The sequence below is a fragment of the Phyllostomus hastatus genome, unplaced genomic scaffold, assembly GCF_019186645.2.
Source record: "Phyllostomus hastatus isolate PE091 unplaced genomic scaffold, TTU_PhHast_1.1 phas_scaffold_1674, whole genome shotgun sequence".
Taxonomy (NCBI): Eukaryota; Metazoa; Chordata; class Mammalia; order Chiroptera; family Phyllostomidae; genus Phyllostomus; species Phyllostomus hastatus.
Genome location: NW_025334011.1, coordinates 2,708,208 through 2,725,102, shown reverse-complemented (window position 1 = coordinate 2,725,102; position 16,895 = coordinate 2,708,208). Strand labels below are relative to the sequence as shown.

At 37.3% G+C, this 16,895-nt stretch overlaps 1 long non-coding RNA gene across 5 annotated transcripts in view; it reads right to left on the bottom strand.

The window, feature by feature from the left end:
* The window catches only part of LOC123831015, a 37,099-nt gene extending 22,601 nt beyond the window's left edge, over positions 1-14,498 (bottom strand). For 3 of the 5 annotated variants that reach the window (XR_006787855.1, XR_006787853.1, XR_006787854.1), the window contains exons 1-6: positions 14,161-14,493; positions 13,221-13,272; positions 12,935-13,045; positions 11,303-11,513; positions 9,384-9,518; positions 6,081-6,178 (exon numbers count right to left, since the gene is read on the bottom strand). This is a non-coding gene — a long non-coding RNA (uncharacterized LOC123831015). Of the gene's footprint in view, positions 1-6,080; positions 6,179-9,383; positions 9,519-11,302; positions 11,514-12,934; positions 13,046-13,220; positions 13,273-14,160 lie in introns of all 5 variants that reach the window. The other 2 variants (XR_006787857.1, XR_006787856.1) reach the window with 2 other exon arrangements.
* Between the last annotated feature and the right edge of the window lie 2,397 nt (positions 14,499-16,895).

Below are 16,895 nucleotides of genomic sequence, written 5' to 3'. Positions count from 1 at the left end.
CCATATGAAACATATTTGAAAATACAGTAAAATTCAAAGGCTATGAGTTTTCTTTCAAAAGCCAATTATAATTATGAAATTTATTTAATATTTTAACTGACCTTAAGACATCTGGAAACCTTGAGAGACTCTCAGGGTGATTTTATTGATTATATTTTGAGATAAGGAAACCAAATCAATAAAATTATGTGATTTTTCTAAAATCACACCATAGTGATGTGTGGGTCCCCGGCCAGCAGTGACCACAGAACGCTGTGGATGGCTTGACAAAAAACACGCAAGAAAAAACACACATGCACAGAGACAAACTAGTTTCTGCGGGGAAGTAGGGACGAAATGGCCACCCCCCCTAGTGGGGAGCGTGCCGATTTATAGTCCATACCTGCTTTTATTGGGCTCATTTTGCATAATAATTCAGGTAAAGTACAGTACTCATTAGGGGGAAGTAAGGAACCATAGAAAACAAAGAACTCTGCTGGTCTATTGAGTCAGGGTCAAAGAGCTGTAAGACTTTGAGGAACAAACTAACTTCCTCCTAAGACCCTTCTCATTCAACTGAGAGCATTCTAAACAAAGAAGGTTTCACAGTAATTTACATATTCTTTCTTAGTCCTGATCACCCGGGGAATCCGCCCTTTTCAACACAGAGCTGCACCACCCTGTCATTGTTTCAGGCTTAGGTGGAGCAAGGGAACTAAGGCAACCAAGAGATAAGGAGTTTTTCTCCCAGACGATGAGAACTCAGGCTATGTCAAATGTTGCGCGTGGGTCACCGGCCAGCAGTGACCACAGAACGCTGTGGATGGCTCGACGATAAACACGCGAGAAAAAACATGCACAGAGACAAACTAGTTTCTGTGGAGAAGTAGGGATGAAATGGCCACCCCTTCTAGTGAGGAGCGCGCCAATTTACCGTCCATACCTGCTTTCATTGGGCTCATTCTGCATAATAATTCAGGTAAAGTACAGTACTCATTCGGGGGAAGTAAGGAACCATAGAAAACAAAGAACTCTGCCGGTCTATTGAGTTGGGGGTCAAAGAGCTGTAAGACTGAGGAACAAAATAACTTCCTCCTAAGACCCTTCTCATTCAACTGAGAGCATTCTAAACAAAGGAGGTTTCACAGTAATTTACATGTTCTTTCTTAGGCCTGATCACCCTGGGGAATCCGCACTTCTCAGTACCGAGCTGCACCACCCTGTCATTGTTTCAGGCTTAGGTGGAGCAAGGGAACTAAGGCAACTGGGAGACAAGGAGGTTTTTTTCCCCAGATGCTGAGAACTCAGGCTATGTCAAAGCCGAGGAGCGAGGGTCCATCACCCCCCTTTTGCTGCAGCCCCCCAAGTCCTTCTCTTGGGGGGGGCCTCCCAAAGTGATCGTGCCTGTCTTAGGTCGTTCCCCCGTGGGGAATCTTACCCGTCTTTGGCTAACCGACCAAGCTTTTGGGGGGTTCAGTTATGAATAAAGCAGCAGAAGCAGCATTCCTGCCAGGGAGATAAGCTTTTGTCTCCTTGCTGGCTTACAGTTCCAAGGGCGTTCCCTTAGCCTTAGCCTAGGTGGGGGTTTCAGCTTCTGATACCAGTCAGGGCAGTTCCCAACACAGTAGTGAGTGGCAGATCCAGAACTTAAACCTAAAATATCCTATCAGTTGTTAATTTCTAGCTCAGGAACTCTACTTACTTTTACTAGAAATTAATTTTAAGTATTTGGGTGAGAATGCATTTTTCTCAATGATCTTTGAGGATATAATTTGTAAGTACTACAATCCATTTGAAAGAAAGCACTGGCTAGATATTAAATTACCACCCCACCTTTTTCGTATATACCCCTCAAGCATGGGCAGTTTGTGCATAATCTACACATGCTTCTGGGTTACAAGAAAGGAAATTTGGACTCTAGAATATTTCCCAAGAAATCATAGAATCACAGAGGGCATCTTAGAAGTCATCTTATCCAACCACCTTAGTTTACAGTTGGAACTCAAAAGCCTGAAGAAATTTAGTGGCTCGACCTACATTCTAAAATGTATGTATGACAAAGCTAGACTAGAACTCAAGTCTAATGAGAATTCCATGAGAAAGCTGTGCCTACCAACTTTTTCAGTACCAGTTACATGTTTAGGAATAAATGGGTCCAAGAAGTGATGTTTAATTTTTAAGCCAGTATCAAAAGTAATTTCAGAAATATAGCTATGGTCATTGTACAAAGAACTTAAAAGAAAAATGAAATTCTTATACTTTGTTAAATTTAGTTGCTCCAAATAATGCTTCACAAAGTGACTTTGGAAAATCAGGTTTAATTCTTTCTCAATAGAGTCCTATTGGAAAGGAAGGAGTACTGCCCCTAGGCTGTAATTCTAGAAACCAGGCTTTTTCAACCTGAGGCTTTTAACATTGCTGTTGGACTGAGGGTGCTCTGGAGAGGAGATTTTTATGGGTGGGCCTAGAAATAGCATAAATCACTTCTGACCAGAACGCAATGAAGTGGCTCCACTTCCCTGTGAGACAGGAAATGTAATTCATGGCCCGGCAACTAATCTGGAGTATGGAAGGAAGAGGAGAGTCAATCCTTGCTGGATGGCCAGCCAGCTCTGATTGTGTGTGTAAAATAAGAAAGGAAATGACCAGGAGAGGACCTATTAGTAATATCAATTTTCAAAGGGTAGTGAAAACAAAGGGAAGAAAATTGATGAAAGAAACTATAAGAATACAGGCATTCCAGGTAGAAGAAAAAAAATTCCCCTACTATTTGTGGTTTTCTGCACAGTACCTTTGCACTCATCACTGGGTGGTATGATATAATAAGCAGTAATAAAAGAAAGAAAATTTTCTAGGACACACAACTCAGATGTCTATAATCCATATACCATTCCTGAAAGCATTATTAGAAATACTCTAATCAAAAGAGAATTACATCAGTATCAAAAATAATCAGTGAAACATGGTGTATAAAAGATGTGATAGTTCAAGTGAAGTAATTATTGTTAACTAAGTTATTTTAAAAGAATGAGTATAAATAAATTAGTAAGTTAACCAAAATAATTGAGATAAAAACAACTGAACAAACTTGAAAGTGTCAGGATGGGTGGGGTAAGACAAAATAGTGGTGGGACTACAATCAAAATGGCGGTGGGACTACAATCAATGATGGCGGCTGAACTACAACCTGGAAGAGATGGCTGACATCACCAGGGCGTGAGGGGAACCACCAATGATATGTTGTCGCTGTGTTTACAAGGGACCAATCCCCAGCTCCCACGGAGAGCCAACCCAAAATAAAACCCTGCCATTTTCCTTGCACAGTGCAGCTTTTCTCTAGCCCCCCCCGCCTCTGTGTGGACAGGGTGGGGGTGTTGGGGGGAACACACGTTGCCCAGGCACACAAACCCCAATAAAGCTCTATACTGCCTAATTTTGTGGCCAATTAACATTTATTCCTAGGCAAAGTCTAAGAAAACCTTTCAGAAAGAATTAATAAAATTAAAAGGAGAAACACAGAATTGATAAATAAGTCCAAGAATTTGCTCTTGGAAAAGACCAATAATAGTCCTTTCACAAAACTAATTAAAGAAGAAAATACAAATCCATGGGAAAAGGAATTGTAATTACATAATTGATGTTTTTAATTATCAAATATTACCATGTGCAACTCTATATTTCCCAATGAGAAAATGCTGATGAAGGAGAGTTGTTAAAGAAAAATGTATGCTTAAAACCTTCACAAAAATAAGAACATTCTCATTATTCACAGTTGTGTAAACACTGAATTTGTGAGTACTGAATCATTGACCCCAGGGGAAATACAGGGTTCAGTTTCTGCAAAACTCCGGCCACATTTTCGTCTAGCAATCAAGACATAACCCTGTTTTATGTAACTTCAGGTTTAAAGACCTTATGCAATATATATTGGTGATTCGCCCACATTGAATTCACAGCCACCAGCACTGTTACTCAGGCGGGAACAAAGCCTATCTGACACTCGTATTTTCTTCCTAAGGCACGTCCTGGTCTTCTAGTGCTCAGAACACTGGACAGCACTTCAGCACTGCCCTTGGGGACATTTTCAACATCTGCTAAATCACCCACAAAAAGTACAAGAATGAGGAAAACAGGGCACTAAAGAGACCACAGAACGAGCACTTGCTCACAGCAGGAGAACTCAAGCACGAAGCCAGAGCACTGCTTGGTTCCGCCTCTGCTGGGACTACATACAGCTGGCAACTCAGAGGCTCCGCCACTCTGAGCGGGCACACGTCTGAGAAAGACCGCAAAGTGCTGTGAGTGTGGGTTTGGGGTTACAAATAAATTTTGGCAAGTATAGAATTTACAAGGAATGAGAATTGACTGAAAAATGTTAAAATAAGCCCATAACAAAAGAAACAGAGAAGCTGTCCCAGCAGTTCCTATCTTCACCCCTGCTCATTTCATAGACGAGTTCTTTTAAACCTTCCCAGAACCGGCAAGCCTCGATACGGGTTAATTTATTTCAGAAAATTCAAAAGAAAAACATTTCAAATTCATTTTCAGAAGTTAGCATAACTGAATACCCAAACCTGATAAATGATAATTACATTTTTAGATTCATTACATACCACTATCACCTTTATTTAAGAGTTACAATGGCGGAGTGGGGGGATTGAATGTGGGAGGTGGGGGCGGGTAGGGCAGGGGAGAACAATGAGGGGAAGAAAATGGGGATAACTGTAATTGAACAACAATAAAAAAGAATTATAAGTTTTTTAAAATTAAACTTATTGTGATGATATTGGTTAACATTATACATGCTGCAAGTGTACAATTCTATGATACATTATTGCATTGTGTGCTCACCACCCCAAGTCTAGTCTCCTTCCGTCACCATATATTTGACCCTCTTCATCCTCCCCCACTCCTCTTTCCCTACAGTAAGAATTACAAGTACGGTCAAGGCTTAAGTGAGTTTTAGGAAAACAGAGGCCCTTAGCCTGCCAAGCACACATGCTAATGCATTTCCGTCTGATGCACATTTTTAACATCAATGGCCAATTTGGCGATTTCAGAAAAGTTAGCTTTAGGTTGTTTTTTAGTCAACAGAACCAAATCCCTGAAAAGAAAAATAAGTACATTCTCAACAATATTGTGAATTTGCTTCTTTCTAAAGTTAGTTCTAGTTCACTGAGTAACCAAAGGGATAGAAGTGCACTTGCAAATGCAGGCTGAGGAGAGTGTATTCTGAATGCTCCCTATTTCTTCAGTGATGGCACCCAGAGCCATGTAAGATCTAAGGCACAAAACAAACATGATTCAAATCACAGTCATGGATAATATAGTCATTTTAACCACTTAAATTATTGCTTAAAGAGTTAAGTTGCTTAGAGAGGTAATTTGGATATTTATGTGACCTGACTTTCCAAGTAAAATCCTTCATCATAGACAATCACAGAAGGCATGAGTCTCCCTTGCCTCTCTCTGTTGACAAGTAAGCAACATCCCCTAAATTTGGGGGGGAATAGGGAAATTAAGAAGAATTGAGTTTCCAGGCAGCCCAGTGTTGTCCTCAATTGGGGAAGAAGGTGATATAAGGAACATGCATGTCTTCAGGGGTCATCTTAGACAGAAACACAACCTGGGCCGGGAAAGAGGCATAATGAGTAACATCAAATTCTTCTCCCACTTCATCGTCATCCATCCCCACCCCTAGAAAACATCCCTGGCTTTTCTGTTCTGTGTAACATTGGAGCCAAATCTTTTTTATTTTTCCAGAGAAAAGAATAGCTTTGGTTCTTCAGCCTTCATCATGCAGAACGATTAAGCGCTTGCTTCTGCATGCACAGAACTGTTTGTGCCCTGAGGAAGTGACTAGGGGATTTGAGCAGATGGAAGAGATTGAGGTGGGAGATAATGGGTGGTGAGAACTGCGAGATTTTCCTGCACAGCCCCGTGTGCCCTGCTGAACAGGCAAGTAGCATGTATGTAGAGAAAGAAGACAAGTTTGTACTGAGAGACACGATGAAATAAAAGATAAATGACTTTTTAATTAATTTGATAAAAAAGGGTGGCCCAGCAGCAACAAAGTGCATCGGTCTAAGTAGGTAACTTACACTGCTTTTGGTAATTTGCAGTTGAATTTAATCCCAATTTCACATAAATGGTGATGCCTCAAAGATATATCTCCAATGTATTTTCTGATGGGGTCTAGCTGTAATTAGAAAAACAACTTATTAAGAAAATATAGTAGTAAGAGAAGAAGTTAATTTCAGTATTAGTAAGGAAGAGAGAAAAGTAAAAATTGTGTATTGTTTCAAAATTGGAAAGTTTTTAGTGTCTTATTTAAAAGAGGCCAAATACAGCAGCACAATCTGGGAGTTTTTTTCATAAAATAGCATCTGTCTTCCCCAGAGATCACTTGTTCCAGTGACCAGACGTTTGAAATATAAATGATAACACGAAACTGAGCAAAGAGAAGTCCAGAGAGTTACAAGAATACATCCAATATGTCTCACAGCTGTATTTTGGTTTTATTCAAGTTACTAACTGTTCTGTTGGCCATGTTTCCTAGTGTTATCTATAATATATGTTTCACTTTTGCAATATATAAATGAATTCCTCTAGAATATGATTACATTCTTTAACTCAGTATTTTTACTTTTAAAACTATTGCAAATAAACTTTTCTAAATAAATAAAAACATAACCACACAAAAGAAAGACATGCATGTTTTGTTATGATAGCAAAAATTTGGAGACAAAAAAAAGTCTCAATAGCCGAGAGAAGGTTAAGTGAATAATTGCACATTATTTTTTAAAAGATGTATGTTTCTAATGAAAAGTAATATTTTTAAGTAATAAAAACCCTGTATTCAGTATGATCACAACAATGTACAAAATAAAATCTGTAAGTAGAAAAAGGTGAATAGAAAGAAATATGCCAAAATGATATCTCTTAGTGTTGAAAATATGTTATATTTTAAATTTCAGAAGAGCTCTATATTTTCACTTAAAACATTATATTGACCATATAATATTTTTACTTTGGATAACTGCACTTTACAATGTTGTTTTTAAGAAGAAGTTAGAAAATGTATACAAAGGGAGTATTCAAACTACAAAAGGTTGGCACAATAATCATAATTATATTTTTATAATTAATTATAAATTTAATTCTTTTTGTCCTTATTTTGTTGTATCATACTCATTTGAAATTAAGTACAAAAAGCTTAATTATTTCTTCATAAGAGAGTCTCTGAGGACTTAACTCATACAGTTGCACAATTGGTTGTATAATTTTTTCTGAGGTTGGAGCCAGACTGCTAGGAACAGGCATCCTGGAAGCAGCAAGACTAAACTTCATGAAGTGAGGTGGAGGGAGAAAGAACTCTTAGCAAACTTAAAAACATTGTAGGGGTATGTTATACATCAAGAAAAAATTTCTACTGAAAAATGTGAAGAGTAAGAAAACTGCATATCTTGAAACAGTAAGCACCAAGTTATCTACAAAACTCACTTTCATGAAAAAGCTCATTCCTCAGAAATGCCAGGTAATGAGACATACATCTGCATGGTCATTCACTTTTGACTAATAAGAAATGAACAAACAAAAAAGACTCTCCTTCTAGGAGCTAGGAATTCAGAATTGGCTTCTAAAGGAATTGGAATTCACCAAGGGAAAGAATGGAAAGGGAGATAAGAAAAAATATATACATATATCTTTAACGAGATCTATATAGCTTTAATGGTAATAGCTACAATTACTGCATATTTAGCCTATGCCAGAAACTCTTTAGATACATTATTTAATTTCTTACACAAGGTAGGCAATGAGGAGATGAATAGGACAGATAGGTTTAAAGGAATAGAAAAATAGCAGTTTAGAAGAATATGACATAAAGTCTCACTGAAAAAAATGGAAGGAAATAGCAAGGAAGACATAGTACTACATTTCACCTTGACGAATTCATCAAAATGATTAGCAAACTACTATGCATTTCAGCACAGCCTTTAGGAAATCCACGTGGTGCCCCTGCTAGTAAAAGCATTACTTTATGTTGACATTTAGAACTTTAATGACCACACTTAAAATGTACCTTTATCATGGAACTAATCACATTTACATCTATTTAATGAAAGAGAAAAAACCACTTTGTTAAAAATGAAGTGTGGCAGACTGTATATTCCAAAGATGGCTATAACAATATCTTCTATCCCATGCTCTTTTTACAATGACACATTGACAATTCTCCCATCCAGAGGTACAGTATAAATCCTTTTCAAATTGGTGTGATTTCATGGTGTTTCAACTAACAGAGTGTGGCAGAAATACAAGTTTGCCCCACTCTGAGTGTCATTCTGACTTTGGTCATATAAGGTCATACAATGTCTGCTTTATCCATTAGAATAATCATTCTTGGAGACTTTAGCCATGAGTAAGCAGTCCATCTGCCCCGGGGCTACCATGCTGGAAGGAAGCCCAAACCAGTTAAGGCAGTGGGGATAAAAGAGAGGTGTGTAATGAGTCTAACCAAAAGTAACCTCACAGGGTGATCTGATCCTAAATTTTTAACTGGGCACATTATGGTGCACAGTCATGCCCCAGCATATAACTTCTTTAGCAAAAGTTTTCTTTCCCTTAAGCAAGCCCTGTGCATCTATGTTAACACCTTTGAAATGCCTCTTTTTCAGGCCCTGAAGAGAACACATAATACTGATAACTATCCTGTAATCCAATCTCCACCTGGCATTCTCCCATCTTCATGTAATCTTTACATTCTCTCCTTAATTCCAAATGGATAAAGAAACTGCAAAATTGCCATTCTCCCGAGCATTTGAGATTTTTCGTTCCTGGTATTGTCATCATTTGGGCTCAAATAAATTCTTTTAAAAATTCTCTACAGGTTTTTTTACATTCTTATGTCAACAGCAAGACTGCTTGAAAAGGACCTGAGATTATATGAGAAGAAAGAGATGTTGAGTCAGCCCCCTGGTGCTTCAGCCATTCAGAGTTCCAGATCCAACCATTCATGTCTGAGTACAACCACATGAAAGATCATGAGACAGAACCACCTCGGTGAGGCCTTCCTGAATTCCTGACCCACAAAAATTATGAGATGATAACATGATTGCTGTTCTGAGTCACTAAATGTTGGGGTCTTCTATTACAAAGCAATAGTAACTGAAATATTAAATATTTACTATGAAGTAATATCTATGTTAGATCATGCTTCTCAGATTTAAATGACTATACAGATGGCCTAGGTATCTTGTTACTATGAAGCCTTGTTCAGTAATTCTGGAGAACTTCAGACACTGCACATTTTTCAAACTGCCAGGTCATACGCATGCTGCTGGCCGTGGTTCACGCTTTGTACAGCAAGGCTCTAAAAAACAGTTGACATATGAGCATCTTACCTTTATCAGGAAGCACTCAGTCTTATTTTCTTCTTGGCAACAAGACTGGCTGTTTCATAGCACATAGACATGGTCAGAATAGTGGGTCCATACAAGAATGGGTGCTTTCTAGAAGTTTCATAAATGTACCTATAACTGGACAAACCCAAAGTCATGTAATTTGGAGTTCCGGAACATGTGCTGACACTGTTTCTTGAAAACTTAGGGTTCATTTTGTTTTGTTGACCTGTAACATCTAGAACATCGTAGTGAAAGACACTATACTTAAATGCACCAAATGTTTTCAATAGGTCACCGTGAGGTTAGTCAGATATTCCGAATGCCCATGAAGTGACCAATAAGTACCTCTGGGCCAGTGGGGAAAGGAAGTCAGTAATTAAAACTTTTCACTCTTTTCTAAGTAGAAGAAGGTAAAAAGTTCAATAGTCTCAACTGAACTGTAAAGTAAGAATTGTACACGAGTGCAGAGGAATTCAATTTAGAAGCTATTGTTGGGTGAAGAGGTGTCTCTCAAGATCATCCAAAAGTTCTTTCTAGACTGGGAAAGTTGCTCTGCTATCTTTTGACTCCAAAACAGATGACTTTTCTCTAGCTTTGATATAAATTACAATTTCTTTGGTTGAAAATGAAATAAAGGTCTTGGTTTATAATTATGAGACAAATAGTTAGAAAATTATTTTTCTCTTGAATATTTATAGTCATGTGCACATGAGTTAAAATTAGCACATAAATTAACTCCTTAATTACTGGCTATTGTAAATGTTCAAGAAGACGTTAAGTTCACTGCCTGAGTATTGGTTAGATTTTAAATCTCTGAATGTTCAACCTAAATCTGACTCTGCAATTCTCACCCACAGTAGATAGCACTGCAGTAAATAGGTAGCCAAGCTGGTAGTTCAGTCCCCATCTGGTGGCCCCTAATATCAGACAAGTTGGGAACCTGCCCAAACCCTATCCCTAAGCAGCTGAGCCCATTTAATTTTTTTTGAAAGCATAGTAATTTCTGGGGCAATTTGCCCTTTTATGGGTGAATTAGAAAGTTTGCCTCATTCAGCATGGTCACCCTGTCTGCTTATTCATTTCTTGTCTAATATTTCATAATTAAAATCTGAAATTAAATCTCTACCATGCTCTTGCCCTCTAGACTCAGCAATCAGACCTTGCCCTTATTCCTGATGTCTGAGCCTGTCTTAGTAGAATGTCCAGAATTAGATTCCTTGAGAACTGAAACCTTGTATTTCTCTTGTCATTTCTGCCTCTCTGGATATTTATTGATTTCCTTCCTCTAGACCCCAGCCACTTGCTAGCACCCCACTCTCAGCATGTAGACTTATGCTGTGTTAACTAGAAAACCAAGATATGAACTTGCCTATAGCATTTGCTATAATGCTCTCCACTCCAAGTGGGAATTATAGCATCAGAGTTCTTGAGTAGAAAACTGATCTTTGACATCTAAAAGTGTTACTTATTCCTAGGGTTCCAATGGCAGATTCCTTGTCTGTACCTGTCAGATACCCTCCCTGATATCTCTTGATGAACATCCCAAATGCCAGCCCCTTGCCTGAGCTATTACCTGTGCTCTGTCTCCAGTACTCTCAGTTTATTATGCTTTGCCAACTGACTGTACATTTCAACATCATTCGCTACCAGTCTGACTAATCTAACCCTTAAGGAGATGAGCCCATTACAGGTCCTAGACATGTTTACGGTTTCATGGCGCAGACATTTCCCTACCCTGTGGGGCTCACTGAGACCATAATTGTTATTTAGAGAGAGAAAAATATATTGTAGCTCAAATTTCCACTTCAATTCCATGTAATAAAGCATTGTGTTCTCGGAGACTGTTACGTAAGAAAGACCTGTCTTCAAAATTGGAAAATACTCTTCTCCAAAGACAATGGCAAGGAGAACTGACTTACATCTTTCTCACTGACACTGGGTTCTCCTTGCTCATCTCACAGATCTGCTCAGGATTTGGAATTTGGAAGGTGTCCCTGTAATCTGCATCATCTTTTTTACTTAATTGGAAGAATTGTGTCTTGCTGTGTTATTCGTCTTGCAATAGTCAGAAAGAACATGTTTGTCAGCCATTCCTTGGTCATTACAAATGCACTCTAAGAAGGTAGTCATCTGCAGGAGAAAATAATGAATTAAAGGGGAAGGATGTGTGCTCTATATTCCTAACCCCAGGAAAGGCAAAGAATTATTATTTCTTTAGAAAAGGCAACTAAGTGCAGAATGTTACATTTTGTATCCAATAGTCCTTGGACATAGTTACTTTGAGCAAAAACCTTTTAAGTTTTTAAGTATAAATTCTCACATGTTGGACATTGACCAAATAAAATTAATCAGTCTCTCCTTTCCTATGTAATTGATTCATTTTCATACAGTTCATAGGCATTAAAATAAACATAAGCCAGAATGACCAGGGTCTAAAGAAATCAAGGTATTTTTTTTTTGAAAAAAAGTAAATTATTTTATTTTATTTATTTTTTTAATTATTATTTTTTAATCATTGTTCAAATACAGTTTTCTCCTTTTGAAATCAAGGTATTTTTAATGAGAATTATCTACCAATAAATACATAGTAGTCTTCCTTCCACGGTTCCTAATTGTTTTTAGTTTTGTTTCCATGGCAACTTGTTTTAAGAATTGACTCTGAAGCCATGTGTGTTCATTGTCAAGTTTTCAAGTGGAAATGTAATAATTCAGTTCATTTTCAAATATTTTTGGGTAGCCATAAATGTGCAGGATGCTGTAAACCTCAAATGACATGCCTTCAGATTTGGGAGATAAGGGCATAAAATCTTAATCTTTTGAAATAAAAATAAGAAGACATCACTATAAAATAAGTGAGATAGACACTGGTAGAAGTATGTCATTTAAAATCCATTTCTAATAAGTCTAATTATTTTTATATATCTATAAAGAGTATGATAAAAGGTAGGTTTTAACCCCATAAAATGGAGTAAAATATTACAAATAAAGAACTACTCATTTGTATTTTAAATTGTTTGGCATAAGAGTAATTGATCAAGTAGGCAGGTAGATAGATAGATAGAATGTGTTAGTGCTTACTAAGAATTTGCTGATCATAAAATAGGCACATGTTATGAGACAGTAACAATTGCCAGGCTTGTCTACTAACTGGGGACAGAACCCATAATAATATTTACTTTTTTTCTACTTTTACATATTCTCTGAGAAACTTTTTAAGTACTTCAATTTCCCAGGAGCCTTGATACAAGGATGTCAGACAATAGTGTTTTAGCAACAGAAACAGAGCAACCAACTTAAGAAACTGACATTCTAGACTATAATTCATTCCCTTGAATGTTTGGTTCAAAGAGTGCCAGAAATGAACTGATAAACTGTAAGTTTATAAACATTTAAAGAGTGTATCTTGAGTATGAATCATATATAATGCTGCCTCACAATCCCCTGCTAATTTATTCAACAAGCCCTCCCTATAACAACATCTTAGGTTTCAATTTAGTTTTCGAAAAAATAGAGAGAGAAAGAGAGAGAGAGGCAGAACATGATTCACATACCAGCTGGTGAGAGCATTCTGAAGGTGGCTCATGTAGGTTGAGATTCTTGCACTTCTCCACAAAACCTAGCAACTCTTTAACTACAGTCTGTACTTCTTCATAAGTGGGTTTCTGAAGAAGATGAGCAACCATAATGCTAACACTGAAACATGGCACTGTGAGTGTTCAAGACAGAATTGAACCGCTTTGCTCCATCATTCTTATTCCATCATTGTCCCACTTCTCTCCCCCCAAATAATTGATGTGATTTTAAGTTTCAGAAAAGAATACTGATAATAAAACTCACGTGTCTCTTAAGTTCTCCTCCAGATAATTCTGGCTATTAGTGTGCTGTATGGCTGAAAAAAGAAAAAAAAATACTTTATATGCAGAAGAGGAAATTTTCCAAATTGATATCCCCCTTTAACATTCTGAAATCTATATTTATGAACCCATACATTTCCAGATATGTTTTAATTATCATAAATTAGAAAAATTACCAAAATATATCTTACTTATATTTAAGCTGTATCCTGTGAATGACTTACTTCTTTCCAAATATATTATGTAATTGAAATCTATCATTGGCCTACAAGTAAGTTACATATACTTATGCTGACACTTCTGAATTAATTAAACTTGATGATCTGGTTATTTAACTTTTCACATTAGGTTGAATACATTTTCAATGTGGTATTTAATACATTTTCAATGTGGTATTTAAGAAAATTAGAGTTTGATTAATTTGGCAAAAGCAGTATCTCACACAGCTTGGATTTGTTCATCATCTTTATCTTCTTCATCTCCTCTACTGACCATATTCACATATACGTTTTCTATTGAAAACAATATCTTCCTTCTTATATTAATACCTTCTAAAATTCTTAGCAGTTATCTATCAAAGAAACCATTATTATTTACTATATTAAAGCCAGAGGGAGGCTTTAGAAACAGCTATTCTGAGTTCATCTTTGAGCTCTGATGCTTAAGGTGGCCTTGGAAAAGCAACTTAAGCTCTTAGAGTTTTGGTTTCTCTGCCTGTGAAATATAAGTAAGATATATTACAATGGATGGTTGTTCATATTAAATGAAATCACATGTGTAAAGCACTGATCATAGTGTCTGGCTCATAACAGATACTAAATAATGTGGTTCTAATATTATTCCTGCTATGATTAACACTTTTGTTTTATCTAAAACCACTTACCCAATTTTAAATACAAGTTTTAGATGTATCATTTACTCACCTACAGTGAAATTAAGGCTAGAGTGAGCTCTTCCTGTGGGTTGTCTCAATATATTAGCTCTCTTCCTTTATTCATTCCACAAGTTAATGTCCAGCAATTTTCAATGACCCTATTGTCAGTGATCCACACTGGGAAAGATAAATCTTTCCATATGCACTTCAGTAATCATTGAGTCTTACACCTGGCATGCAGAATTCATAGACTGTAAATAGGATTTCCTACCTGCATCTAGGAAACTTCCCAGAAGAGTTTGACATTTAGTGTAGCTGAAAAACACTAGAAGAGATATGAGTCTAACAACTTTCATTACTTCAGATGAAGTTTTATAGAAGGTGTCCTATCATTTGAGAGAACTGAAGAATCTTTTTACAGTCTTTTTAAATGATTAATATTAATAATTAAACTTTTTCTGGTGAATTTTTTTCAGGCCAATACAAACCTGATCAATGAAGAATTCATAGCAATGAAGAAATACCGATGGATAGTCATTCATTAATGAATACTGGATTTTAAAATGAATCACATCGATATACTTGTTTTCTCAAGATTACAACATATAGGCCTTGTAGTGAAGGAATCAATAAACACTTTTGGTAAACATCTTACTTCCTGGAAGTGTCTGTTTGACATGTACAAAGTTCTAAAGGGGCAGGGGACAAGACAAACATGTACTATCCCAAATTCAAATAAATGATTAAGTCTCCAGTTCCAGTACCAGGCATATATTCAAGCCCATGAAAAGAGTTGGGAGCCCAGGCTTTTGGAGAAAACCTAAGAGAATGGACTGCATTTACTGAGTGCTTACTGTGAGTCTGGCACTTTATATGACCACACAAGAGCAATAGTCTTTTTCTTGAATAAAGAATGAAGACTCGGGGTCATATTATTTGCTTGTGGGCTCACAGGTAGAACTTAAGGTTTATCTAACGTCATATCCTATACTAGCCAAGAACTAGTATCAAAAGCTGAGGTTCCAACATTCCTTAGGTACTGTCTGCTTTGCCTGTCATTCAGTTCTTGGGTCTAGGGCAGGAAACTATTGATTCAATAAAAAATCTAAAATAAATGTGAAGTCCAAACTTTTTGGAATGGGAGGTCACTGGTTACTGCTTTAACCATTTCTGTCCTCAGTCTCCTCATTTACAGACAGAGGGTTGGACCAGGTCATCTCTTCTGCGACCCATATGTTCGAGGTTCTGGTCTTCTAGGCAAAGGAATATCACAAGTAAAAGGGATACGTTTGCCTGGAAAACAACAAGACTGTTATTATTTAAATTTGGGACACACTGGTTAATATAAAGAGTATGGATGACCACATGTGATAGAAAGCCAGAGTCGGCAAACAGAAGAGCACCTTAGTCAGGGTTTCATCATCCTTCTCAGGGTCCTCAGAACATCCTAGTGCTCAACCTCCTTTCTGTCGTGCATTCTTAGGGCCATTCCCTTGAGATCTTACTCTAAACCTAGGGGAACTGTCAGAAATGGACCTGTTACTCTAGGGGTGGCAAATCCTTTGGGTGAGTATTATCACTGTCACCGATTGTAGACATTACTAGTTGATGACTGCACCCTTTGTCTCTGAATCGGGACTCAGCCTCAAAATCATTCACAGTGCAATGCCACAGGACAGCCACTATTATTGATTGAAGTTGGCACTTAAGGGGAAAAAAACAGTTGTATGTGTGCTACATTAATTCCCCTTTTAAAAAAAAACTGGATGAAGTGAACTCTCCAGGAGAACCATCCTCTCAGAGTAAAACTCTTAAAAAGCTTAGTAAGATGCTAAGTTCTTAGTGCCTGATGGTGGAATTTCAGACCAGAGGAAAAACAAGTAGTGGGGATCATTTAAGCAAAGATGGAGAGTGAGTTTTGTGATAGGACTCAAAAGACAGCAAAGAATTTGTTCTCCAAGACAATAAGATCTTCACACTGACCTTTATAAATGGAAGGTACATAAGTACAAACACACTGATGATTTTTAAAAAATATAATTTGTGCTCCGGCTGGCATAGCTCAGTGGATTGAGCGAGTGCTGCGAACCAAAGCATTGCAGGTTTGATTCCCAGTCAGGGCACATGCCTGGGTTGCAGGCCATGGCCCCCAGCAACCACACACTGATGTTTCTCTCTCGCTCTTTCTCCCTCACTTCCCTCTCTAAAAATAAATAAATAAAATCTTTAAAAAATAATTTAAAAAAGGCAAACCAATCAGGACTTTAAAAAATATATACATATCATTTGCACCGCAAACTTTAGAAAAACCACAAATTGATCCCTAGATCCCTTCCCTCTCTAAAAATAAATAAATAAATCTTCTTAAAAATCATTTAAAAAAAGGCAAACCAATCAGAACTTTAAATATATATATATATCATTTGCACTGCAAACTTTAGAAAAACCACAAATAGATCCCTAGATCCCTAGGTCTCTCCAGTAACTTGGCTGCGGACGGCTCACACACTCATTAGCCCTGACACTCATTAGCGCACCATGAGGCTTATCACTTTTACAAGCATCTAGGCTAGAAAATTCTTCCTGCATCAAGTCCACGTATGTTTTATTTATTGGTATGAGTTCCATCTGAGCAATACAGATAAGTTGTTCTGAATTCTCTCTTCTCTATGCAAAATGTGTTTTGAATAAACCATGCCTTTCCCCCCTCACAGCCCAGTGATTAATATTAACTTGTTCTCTGGCACATCAGAGAGAGTTGTATGGCAGTTCCTTCTGTGAGTC